We start from the raw sequence: 13,186 nt of genomic DNA on the forward strand, positions 1-13,186 counted from the left end.
CTTGCACTAAATACAAAAATCGACTCAAAATGGATTAAATTAAATGAACTTGTAAAACTACTAAAGCAAACATAGAGAAAAGCTATGCAGTGTTGGTCTAGGCAATATTTTTTTTTAGATTTGACAAAATGCAGACAATAGAAACAAAGACAATGAGATTACATCAAAACTAAAAGCTTCTGTATAGCAAAGAAAGCAATTAACAGAGCAAAGAGATAACCTACAGACTGGGTGGAAATATTGACAATCCACATATGTGATAAGGGCTTAATATATAAAATATGTAAGTATTCAAACAACTCAAGAAATGGGTCTGAATGGACAGTTCTCAAAAGAAGGATTTGAATAGATGTTTTTCAAAAGAAGACAAACTAAAGGCTAACCTTAAAAGGTGCAACATCACTAATCTTTAGGGATATGCAAATTAAAACCTCATACCTGTTAGAGTGGCTATTCTCAGAAAGACAAAGGATAGTCCAGTGTCAGCAAGGATGTGGAGAAAAAGATAACCACCATACACCTTTGGAGGAAACATAAATTAGTACAGCCATCATAAAGTTGCGATAAAATACTAAAACTAAAACCACTATCTGATTCATCAATACTGCCTCAAAGTGTCTTACTGGAAATATTTTAAATTAGTATGTGAAAGAAATGTATTCCTGCCTATTCATTTTGACATTTTTCATAATAGCCAAGATATGAAATCATCCTAAGTGTCCATCAACAGATAAAGAAAATGTGTGTATGTATGTGGGGGTGTGTGTATGTATGTATATATATAACATTTAGCCTTTTAAAAAAGGAAGAGATTCTATCATTGAGGGCAACTTGGATGAACTGGAAAACATTATACCAAAACAAACCATACACAAAAAGACAAATGATCAAGTTCTCACTAATATGTGGAAGCTAAAATAATGGAAGTCATAGAAGTAGATGGTAGAATAGTAATTATCAGAGGTTGGGGAATAGGGGCAAGCAGGAAGATGATAATCTGTGGGTGCAAAGCCCAGATGGCTATTTTAATTTTTGAGATCTAATATACAGTATGGTGATAGAGGTAATCATTGAGTACTATTCATTTCAACTTCACTAGAGAATAATTCTCAGATGTTCTCACCACAAGAAATGTCAATATTTGAGATGATGAATACTTTAATTAGTTTTATTTAAACAATCTACATGGTAGTCACAAACCACATCACTTTATACCCTATAAATATACATGAATATACTTTATAACTACAATAAAAATAGAAAAACATAAGATTAAAAATTATATTGAAATATAATTATAAAATGTTTTAAAATCTGCAATATAAGAAAAACTAATAACAGGAACCATAATATTTTATGTGAGTTTTCTATCTCATAAAATAATCAAAATGGGTAGGCAATATAATTTTCTATAGGTTTTAAAACATCTTTCATTATGAAAAATTCAAGCAGTTCTAGAGACAGAATTCACAGAACTCCATTCTATCCATCAACGTGCTTCATCATCATACAACTCACGCAATATAAACTTCCCAAATGCTGCATTACTTTCAAGCTATTCCTAAAGATCACTTCACCTACATGTTGCAATTGTACCTCTAAAATAAAAACACTCTTCAAAAACATAATTAAAGTTATCACAACACAGCCAAAGAAAATTCCATTAAGTTAATCAAATATATGGTCACCTTTTATATTTCTCTGATTTCCCAAAAATTTTGTGTATTTTGTTCAAGATCCAAGAGATATTTATTGACTATAATTTATTATTGTCTCTTAAGATTTTTTTACTCGGTTCCGGTGCTGCAGGGAGGAGGTGGTTCTCGCCCGTGTTGTGTGCGTGTGTGCGCGTGTGTGGGTGTGTAAGTGAGTGGGGGGGGGCACTTGGCTGGTTGTTGTCAGTGACTTCCCCTCCCCTCCACCCTTCCCCCTTCCCGCACCACCACTGCAGTGGCCTCTCCCTGGGCCTGAGAAAAGAGCGATAACGATGACATCGAGGTGGAGAGCGAGGAAGAGCAACCAAGGTTTCAATCTGCGGCCCACAAACGGGCTCATCACAATGCACTGGAACGGAAACGCAGGGACCCCATCACAGACAGCTTCCACAGTGTGCGGGACTCGGTCCCCTCACTCCAAGGAGAGGAGGCGAGCCGGGCCCAAATCCCAGACAAAGCCACAGAGCACATCCAGTACATGCGAAGGGAAGCCACACACACCAGCACGACGGGGACGACCTCGAGCGGCAGAGCGCTCTTCTGGAGCAGCAAGTCCGTGCCCTGCAGAAGCCGAGGGTGAGCGAGCGCCCAGCTGCAGACCAACTGCCCTCCTCAGACAGCAGCCGAGGGCAGCGCCATCTCCGCCTTGATGGCGGCTCGGACTCCAGCTCCGAGCGGAGCCGGAAGAGCCCCCAACAGGAGGAAGCCCAGTGGAGGCCAACTAACTGCGCGGGGCAGCCGGCAGTAAAACTGTCGGCCTCCTGCCGTTCATCCTAGAGCCCTCACAACCAGTTAAGAGACGCTATTTTCCTCTTTCTCTCTCTCTTTTTTTTTAATTTTTATTTTTACGTAGAAGCTCTTGGACAAAGGCTCGCGTCCTCCTTCCCCGTTTCCATATTTTTAAGAGATGAATTCCCTTCAGGGATTCCCTGTCCCCACCAGGAGTTTTTAAACCAAAACAGGGCTGGCACCGCAGCTCACTAGGCTAATCCTCCACCTAGCGGCGGCGGCACACCGGGTTCTAGTCCCGGTCTGGGCGCCGGATTCTGTCCCGGTTGCTCCTCTTCCAGGCCAGCTCTCTGCTGTGGCCCGGGAGTGCAGTGGAGGATGGCCCAGGTGCTTGGGCCCTGCACCTGCATGGGAGACCGGGAGGAAGCACCTGGCTCCTGGTTTCGGATCGGCAGAGCGCCGGCAGTGGTGGCCATTGGAGGGTGAACCAACGGCAAGAAAGGAAGACCTTTCTCTCTGTCTCTCTCTCTCACTGTCCACTCTGCCTGTCAAAAAAAATAAAAATAAACCAAAACAGCCCAACGTGGAAGCTTTTCCATGGAGGACCGATGGCCGGCCTGACCCCAGCACACGGCGGCCCACCCACTGCGCCCACCCGGCCTCTCCTCCTGGTCCCGCACCCGTATTTGACAGACTTCTTGAATCTGTGAACTGCTCTCCATCCAGATGACCAATCTGGAATAATCAGAATGACGCCCCTCCTTTTTTAGGATTTTTTTCTGAAAAGTTATTTATCACTCCTATCGGAAGATCAGATCCTTGAAGACACTTGTGCCATACGGAAGTGGGGGCAGATTGGCAGCGCAGTGTCTTTGGGCGTTTTTCACTCCTGCTTCTCTCACGAGCTGTGCAAACCCGCGGTGCCAGCCTGTGGGAGGTCCACGTGACAGTCTCGGGGTGTGCATGGGAGACAGCAGCCGTGAAGCCGCGCCACCAGCCAGTGGAGAGGGTTGGTTACTTGGGGGAGGGACAGGGAGGGCGGGTTGGGCTGGGTCGAGGTTTTGTATTGAGGGCCAGTGATGATGTTTTGATATTTATTCCCTGCTACTGAAATTTGAATCCGATTGTCCCTACTTCTGATGCTGTCAGTATTGCAAAGGACAGATTCATAAAGTATTGATCAAATCTTCTTTTCTTTCCTTGTGTATTTCTAAGATATTGAGCCAAATGATTTTTTAATGTAAATACCAAGAGCAATTTACCTGGTACTAAACCTGCACCCCAGTGCGGATCCACCCCCCTTCCCCCAGACCTGGCCCGTTTCCTCCTGTCCAGGAACCTGTCTCCACTGTGTGACCCGGCCCTGGTTCTGGCTGCGGTCAACAGATCCCAGTGAAGGGGTTTGTGTGTTCAGATCTCATTTCTTTGTCTTTTTCCTACTCTGTCCCCAGCATTTGCTGATTTCTAGCGCAAAATCTGTAGTCTCAGTCTGTGTTTGATTCCATTCCATGGAAATAAAAAGTATGTTGTACATACTGCTCAAGAGTTGTCTTGCAAGTTAAGGCTTCCCCCTTTACTATAAGACTATAAATAAAAACTTATTTTATCCTAAAAAAAGATTGTTTTACTCTACAGAATTGTTCCTGTCTCTCCCTTTTTTTGTCTTTCAATGTATTTATCCAATAGAAACTATTCTATTTGCCTTTTGGCTGTCTTCTTGTAAGACTGCAATATGTGGGAAAGAATCAGGAAGAGAGGACAGGAACCCAGATGCCTGATGCGAGTTAGTTGGAAAGACTCTTAACAGGGCAATGGTCTAATGCAATAGATCTGGGCTGTTATAAAGAATTTCACAGATAACAAAGAGACAAAAATAATATCTCCAAAGGGTTAAGGAAAGAGTGAAATGACAAGGAGTTTTGTCACTGCATTACAGAACATAATTAGCTAATTAGAAGCATTCAAATAAAGCATTGGGCCCAGATGAATTACTGAAGACATAATTCCTGACTTCAATAAGATGCCCCAAGGGAAAAAATAAAGCCCTTCGTGAGGGTTTATAATCATGCAGTAGGACAAAGCAACACTGGAGGACTTGAACGAACAATAACTGATGCTGTGCTCATATTTCAAAAAACAGAAAACCAAAACAAGTACTCATCCAAAATTTAAAATGAGCTGATAAAAACTCCCCAGAATATTATTAAACACCAAAATAACTATAATGCCTCACTGTGGTTTATTATTTTAGTCAAGGAAAACTGAAAAATCATGCCAAACCATTAAGTAAAACAATGTGACACAGAATGACAGCAGACACACCAAATTCTTTCTCTCCCTGTGCTAGAGTTTCACCATTCTGCCTATTCAATCACATCTATTTTCTCTCCTTCCTAAGCTCACAGTTGGATTCACTTCCCAGCTTCTTTTTCCATTAGTTGCAGACATGTGATTGAGCACTAACCAACAGAATGAGAGAAGTAATGAGTGACACAAAATCCATTGCACCCCACATCCCTGACATGCACCTGTGCACATACCCCCTTCCAGCTGGAGAGAATGCAAAAGATCACCAGGGAGACCTGAGGCGCTGCCTGTGGACTGCAGTAGTTTTAAAAATATGTCTCAGAGTCAGTGTTTAGCCACAGGTTAAGATGATAGGTAGCACATCCATGTCACCTACTGGAGTGCCTGAGTTTAATACCCAAGTCTGGTTCCTGACTTCAGCTGCCTACAACTACAGTTCCTGGGAGGCAACAGTGATAGTTCAAGTAATCAGGCTCCTGTTCCCCATCTGGGAGACCTGGACTGAGTTCCTGTCTCCTGATTTTGGTCCCCTGCATAGGGTTGTTACAGGTATTCGGAGAGTGACTCAGTGGATGGGAATGATCTCTCCATGTTTCTTTGCCTCTTAAATAAAACACAAACAATGAATTTAGAAGACATCTGCAAGTTCTTTCACACACCTCCCTTCTGAGGGTATAGCATGAAAACAGCACAGCTTCTACTTGGTTGGCTTCCTTTCTTCTGCTGCTCTGCATAGAGCACCTCATGCAGGAGGACACTGTGTCAGTCTCATGTTCACACTCCATGAAGAGGAACCAACGTGATCCTCCAGCCCTACTCAGGCTATCAAATGTCTGCAGGTGCAATACATGCCTCACTGCAGTCTCACGACACACTCCTCAGCCAGACCCTCCCTCCTAAGCTGCTCCCAAATCCATGATCCAAAGAATCTGTGAAGCAATAAGTGCTTATTGTCCTGAGTCACTATGTTTTGGTTGATTTATTATGTAGCAAAAGAGAAGGTTTTGGTACCAGACGCTGGGATACTATTAACAAACAAATTAAACTCCCAGATAAAAGTGTCTATGGGACTAAAGAGAAACCTGAAGGGTTTTCAGGAAAGCACCAGTGAAAGATTCAAGGGCATGAAAGAGACTATTAGAAAGAGACAGTCCTGAAGCAGCCTGCCAGCGAAGACTTAAATGAAAGTGAGAAAAAAAAAATATGGGAAAAATGAATGAAAACAGTTTCTATTATGAAGTCACAGAAAGTCTATCAACAGGGAAACCTCTGGTTAAATAAAAAATAGAAAATACACTAAGAAATTGGGAGATGAAACTATGGAGAGAACCAAGCAGAATGTTGTAGGTGGTGTCTGGTTTATTCTTTTTATAGTAGAATGAAAGAAAAGAAAAATCAAAAGGAAGAACTAGGTGCTAGAACTTGCTTTGGTCCATTGACTGTCCCACTTTACAAAATTAAAATGTCTTAAATGTTGGTATCTTTTAACAGTTTCCTCCAAGCCCAGTTTTTATTTAAATAAAAAACAAATTCCTCAGGGAAGGGGGATTTTATAAGCAATTGCACAGCAGAATTGATTTTGGTGTGTGTCCTTGTGCCACTGCACCCACGTGGGAGACCCAGAAGAACCTCCTGGCTTCAGATTGGCACAGCTCCGGCCATTGCGGCCAATTGGGGAGTAAACCATCGGATGGAAGACCTCTCCCTCTCTCTCTCTACCTCTCCTTTCTCTGTGTAACTCTTTCAAATAAATAAAAATAAAAACCTTTTTCAAAAAACTTTAAAATTTGTGAGTATCTCAGTGAAAATAAAGGTTTACTTGCTGCAGAACAGACAGTTGCAGGGCTCTGATTGGCAGCCTTTTGCTCCTGATCTTTGGAACTGGGGCGCAATAGTACATGGAGGGCAGCACTGTCATGTTACACTGAGCTGCTTATCGGCAGGGTTTGTGCTCTGGACATCTTCTTTGTTTTACATTAGCCAAGTTTGTTATAGATGCTGTGTATATATATATATATATATATATGTGTGTGTGTGTGTGTGTGTGTGTGTGTGTGTGTGTGTGTTAGAATTGACCTTGATAGATCAAACAACATACTTCTTTGGCAACTATATGAAAATAATATTTTTTCTTGAACTCATTATTTCTCACCATTTTAATATAATACAGAATTTTGTCTAATGTTAAAACATTTAAAAATGGCAAAACTTGTTCAGAATACATAACTGAAGCTCTAAATTAGAAATGTTGTAAATTGGGAGTTCCTTGATTTACTTTTGACTTTCAGTTTTTTCAATAATAAAAATGGGAATAGGCCGGCGCCGCGGCTCACTAGGCTAATCCTCCGCCTTGCGGCGCCGGCACACCGGGTTCTAGTCCCGGTCGGGGCACCGATCCTGTCCCGGTTGCCCCTCTTCCAGGCCAGCTCTCTGCTGTGGCCAGGGAGTGCAGTGGAGGATGGCCCAAGTGCTTGGGCCCTGCACCCCATGGGAGACCAGGAGAAGCAACTGGCTCCTGCCATCAGATCAGCGCGGTGCAACAGCTACAGCGTGCCTACCGCGGCGGCCATTGGAGGGTGAACCAACGGCAAAAGGAAGACCTTTCTCTCTGTCTCTCTCTCACTGTCCACTCTGCCTGTCAAAAAAAAATGGGAATAGGCAATTCATTACACTGAGGTAAGGAATAATTAATTGAAATAAATGTAAAACTCCTTGAGGCCAAAAGAAAAGGGGAGGGGTTAGTGGCATAAAAGAATATTAAAATTAGTTGAAGGGGGAGATAACATTTAATACACTGAATATCCAGATCAATTAAATTCAATAACAATGGGGCCAGTACTGTGGCTCAGTGGGTTTTAAAGCCCCCATCTGCAGTGCTGGCATCTCATATGGGTGCCAGTTAGAGTCCTGGCTGCTCCACTTCTGATCCAGCTCCCTGCTAATGGGCCTGGGAATGCAGCAGAAGGTGGCCCAAATGCTTGGGCCCCTGCAACCATATGGGGCACCTAGAAGCAGATCCTGGCTTCTGACTTTGGACAGGCCCAGCTCTGGCCATTGTGGGCATTTGAGAAGTCAATCAGCTGATGGAAGACCTTCCTCTCTGTCTCTATAGCTCTGTCTTTCAAATAAAATAAATAATTAAAAAATCAATAATAATGGCAAAACATATCTCGTAAAGTCAGATAAACTTGTTTAAACTTATACTAGAAGGTTGCTATTAGTACCTTCCTTCTTTTTTGAATATTTATTTATTTACCTGACAGGGAGGGAGGGAAGGAAGAGGGGAGGAGGGGGAGAGAGAGAGAGACAGAGACAGAGAGAGACAGAGACAAAAAGATCTTCCATCTGCTGGTTCACGCCCCAGATGGTGAAACAGTTAGGTCTGTTCCAGTCCGAAGCCAGGAACCAGGAACTCCATACAGTTCTCCCACATGAGTGCAGGGGCCCAAGCCTTTCAAAGGTCATCCTCTGCTGCTTTCACAGCCACATGAACAGGGAGCTGGATTGGGAGCAATGGCTTAATCTGATGGGCCACAACAGCTGCCTTATGTGAGCTTTCCAAAGTACCCATGTCCTATCTCTGTTAAAGCACAAGTTATTCAGAATTTTAAGGTTTTTTTCTCCTGCTTTCTCTATTAGACTTTGGATTTCTTAAAGGTCCATGTGATATTTATCTTCATATCTCCAGTGACTCCTAACCTGAAGATATTAGCATAAATGTTCTGAATGCATTGACAAATGAATCTAGATAAACCCATGACCAAAGAAAACCCTAAATGCTATGGTTATAAAGTCATTAAGAAAATGCCATTGAACTCCAAATAAGCACAGATTACTTATAATTATCTAATTATCAAGGTTAGAAAATACTTCATGGTGACAAACTCAGTCCTTGAAAAATGAATTATCAGGAATCCAACAGAGAGCAGTGGGGGGAAGCAGGGCAGAGTATGGAATATTCCAAAGCACTGAAAAAGGAAAGCATAAAACTTGCTCATGGAATAATGGCAGGATCACTGGTCTAAAAGGGAACTGAGTATGTGTTAGGACTCATGTGTCTACAGGCCATGAGGAGTCACAGAAGGTTCTTGCCAGTAGCAAGATTGTAAATGTGCTGGGAGAAGTGTGATTACAATACATGGAGAGGACTGGATGTGGGAAGATAGTAAACTCAAAGAGAAAAATTAAACAAGAGACTGTATGTAGTGGCAAAAATACTTGAAACAGCAATAAAAATGGAATGAAACTAATGAACACAGGACTGTTACATCTAATGATCCTCTAGTATTTAAAACTATCAGTTTTATAACCATCATTTCTTTACTCCTAGTCTTCAGTTTAAGTCTTGAACACTACTTGGAACACTGCCAATAGGATCCTAGACACTTTTCCAGGCTCTGTTCTCACATTCACCTTCATCCTACTGCAGCAGCCAGAATTATCTTTTTAGGTAAGATACTCCTGCTCAGTATTCTCCAGTAGCTTCCAATTGCTTTGGAAATAAAATTCAAACTTCTCACTGCTGTAAGACTCTGTCTTGCCTTTGCCCTCTTCTCAGATTCCCCACGATAAATCACCTGGCTGTGGTCACACCTGTCTTCTTTTAGTTACTCTCAACACTGAGCTCATTTTCATTGAGAGACTTCACATTCCCAATTCCCTCTGTCAGAAACAATCTCCTCCTACATTTTCACATGTCTAGCTTTTAAAATATTTTCACATTTCAGCTCAAATACCATTTGTTCAGAGATCAAATCAGATCCTGATTCTGATCACAAGTCCTAAGGTAGCCATCCCTCCAGCAGATTCTAAGCATTCCCCTACCCTGCTTTATTCTTTCAGAGTAACCATCACCTTCAACAGTTACCTTTCTCTTTCTGTACATCTCAACCCTGTTTCTCCACCACAGGAAGAGAAGACATATTCTGTGTAGGAGGACCTTGGCCATGTCACTCACCATTCTGTTCCCCTCATGCAAAGAATGAGGCTAGAACATAATAGATAATCAATGTACATTTTACAAAGTCAAAATTCTAATTACAGACTCTAGGGAACAAATAGCACTGTACAAGCTTCTCTGAGCTGTACTTTGCTTCTCCTCTTACTATGTTATGAACTGCTTTACAGACTGGATTGAAAGACATGAACATGAGATCATGTTGCACCGTATAAAGACACAGAGTAGAAAATTATTCAAGCAATTCAGGTTTTGTGATTAAGCAATTTAGTGGCTTTAAAAATAAGACTGACTGGTTTACTTTAGAGGCTAAGTTCTTGGCCAGAACACGTATGGAGAGGAGGCTTGGGGACTAAGTCTAAACATGGATGAGGCCATGGACAGCCTTCAATGATGAAAAGAGAGGGAAGTCCCTAGCAACACATGAACCTATAGCATTTCCTAAGTGCTTTCTCTGAATCTTGGCTTTATAATTTTAATTAAAATATACTAGTGGAGACAAGTTTGAATAGAAAATTATTCACATATAATCTGTATTTGTATCTTTTATTTTTGTAATTTATAGTTTTATGGAGAAAACACACAAAACATAAAAGCAAACAGTTGAAAGAATGCAGTTTTCAAGAATTGACACTTGAGGCTGGTGCTGGAAAACAGTAGGTTAAGTGGTTGTTTGCAACATTGGCATCCCATATCAGAGTGCTGGTCTGAGTCCCAGCTATTCCCTTTCCTAACCAGCTTCCTGCTAACATGCCTAGGAAAGCAGCCAAAGATGGCTCAAGTCCTTGGGCCTCTCTCACCCACGTGGGACACCTGGATGGGGCTCCTGATTCCTTGCTGTGGTCTTCCCCAACCCTGGCCATTGCAGCCACTTAAGGAGTGAATCAGTAGATAAAAGTTCTCATTCTCTCCCTCTCCCTCTCCCTCTCCCTATCCCTATCCCTCTCCCTCTCCCTCTCTGCCTTTCAAAAAAAATAAAATTTTTATTAAAAAAAAACACTTTCTTATTACACTGCGCAACAGAAATGTTTGAGCCAAGTAGTCAAAATGTTGAGCAAGCTCCCAACCTCACTTCCTGTTTGGTGTGGCTATCCCCCTTCCACCTTGGTTGATATTTCTTTTAACTAATCTGGCTCCCACGGCATCTGAGTGTGTGACTGCATAGTTGCCATAGTCCCTCCATTTCCATTATCCATGTGTAGAGAGATTCATTGTAATCCTAATTAGTGGACAGACCAATATGAAGTTGTAAAATTTGTAAAGATAACTTCCTAGTACTTTTTAAAAGAGATACTTTCACTGCTTGATTAACAATCAGTGTTGCACATTCTGATTTTATGAGATCTGCTTTACTGCCTGATTACCCAGATACTTCAATGGTTAATGAGGAAATGTCTCCTTCCGTTTTATTCAAATATTTCTTGTGTGTCTCTTGGGTGACAATACAATGATGATGTACTTTCTGAAACTGTACACTGGGGAGAGGAAACACTGACACCTGACACCTCTGAGAGTAGCTTCTCTACAAAGTGAGCTCACTGGGTAACTCAAGCCAATGAAAATGCTCTCCCTCTGCAAGCCACAATTATCTACAGCTGTGCTTTACTCGGAACTCTCAATTCCTCTGAATGATTTTCATCTCAAAATAGAAAATTTCATCTGTTAAAATGCAATGTAACCTTAACAGCAGACCATATCATCTGAATATTCAGTGTTTGGAACGTGGGAAGAGATGAATGTTGAAATCCAGAGGTCTGGGTATTGTAACAGATAGTAGGAGCTGAAATAGGAGCACACAGGTAAGGCTACAGAAGGATACAAAGGAAGCCACTGGAGGTACTCATGACACTGTACACTGCACCCATGGCTAGTTTCAGATCCTGATGATTAAATTAACCTTACTACTGTCTATGTGATGCCTTACAATTTAAAGCATGAACCTAATTTTCTACCATTACTACATCTGCAAGTTGAACATCTCTAATCCAATCCCAAACTGGATTTTTGGATTAGGGATGATGGTGCTCGGTTCGGCAGCACATATAGTAATATTGGATTGGGGATGATGACTCAGGAACGTCAATGTAACTATTCTTTTTTTTTTAACTTTTATTTAATGAATATAAATTTCCAGTGTACAGCTTATGGATTACAATGGCTTCCCCCTCCCATAACTTCCCTCCCACCCACAACCCTCCCCTCTCCCGCTCCCTCTCCCCTTCCATTCACATCAAGATTCATTTTCAATTCTCTTTATATACAGAAGATCAATTTAGTATAAAGATTTCAACAGTTTGCACCCACATAGAAACACAAAGTGAAACATACTGTTTGAGTACTAGTTATAGCATTAAATCACAATGTACAGCACATTAAGGACAGAGATCCCACATGAGGAGCAAGTGCACAGTGGCTCCTGCTGTTGACCCAACAAATTGACACTCTAGTTTATGGTGCCAGTAACCACCCTAGGCTGTCGTCATGAGTTGCCAAGGCTATGGAAGCCTTCCAAGTTTGCCGACTCTGATCATATTTAGACAAGGTCATAAAAAAGACAGGGTGAGGATAGTAACCAATGATCCTAAGAGTGGCATTTACCAGGTTTGAACAATTATACAGCATTAAGTGGGGAAGAGGACCATCAGTACACACAGGTTGGGAGTAGAGCCATTGGTGGTAGAGTAGAGGTTATGATTACAAAGGAATGAGGCCCAAGTGCGCTAGCAGGGTCTAGAACAAAGGACAGAGTCATTATTAGAGGAGCTAAGAAAGGTGCTGTCTAAGCTACAATTAAGTTTTCTGATTGAAAGGCAAATAGAACCTGATAGAAGGGGCTTAATAATAATCTGGTGGGCTTTAGGCCTTGTAAGTTAAGAGGCCCAGACCTATCTATCTCTTCATATGGGGTACATCCTAAGGGAGGTGTGAACCTCCTAGGGGAAGGCACTCTGTTGACTTTCATTACTTGGCTGGGCTGGGAGGAGAGCTGGCCAGGTAAAGGCAGGTGGCATCTCTAACAAGAAATTTACAGTTCTGCCTGCAATGTTGCTGACCCTACTTGACCATACCCTCAGCTGCAGTGGTCACTTTGGAAGCTGGGCTGAGTGAAGGGCTTTTCAGCTTAGAGCCAATAAGATCTGTAGCTCTGACCTGGGCATCCTTCAACTCCAGGGCAGGTCTATTTCCAGTGATCCAACTCTTGGCAGAGCTGCCAGGGCTCTTCACAAGCTGACTTCTGCTGAAGCCCAGGCTTACCACATTGAAAGCCACTGCAGTGGACTGGCCTGTTGGGTCTCCTTGAGGGCAGATCACTGTACAGATCAGCCATTAATAGGCCTGCCACCCATTGCTTCTGATGCCGAGCTTTCTTTTCCTCCTGGTTTGTGTTAAAGCAGACCAGAGGATGCAAGTCAAGGGAGTGCCCGTGTCCCATCTCTAATCTTCGGTGGCCTGAACTACAAGTCTATAGTCACAGGCA

At 42.3% G+C, this 13,186-nt stretch overlaps 2 pseudogenes; one reads left to right on the top strand and one right to left on the bottom strand.

Moving 5' to 3' along the window:
* The window catches only part of LOC133747049 (adenomatous polyposis coli protein 2-like), an 834,579-nt pseudogene that overhangs the window by 127,542 nt on the left and 693,851 nt on the right, over positions 1-13,186 (bottom strand).
* LOC133776800 (protein max-like) lies at positions 1,052-2,492 on the top strand (annotated as a pseudogene).

This window comes from Lepus europaeus, chromosome 18 (assembly GCF_033115175.1).
Source record: "Lepus europaeus isolate LE1 chromosome 18, mLepTim1.pri, whole genome shotgun sequence".
In the NCBI taxonomy this organism is placed as follows: domain Eukaryota; kingdom Metazoa; phylum Chordata; class Mammalia; order Lagomorpha; family Leporidae; genus Lepus; species Lepus europaeus.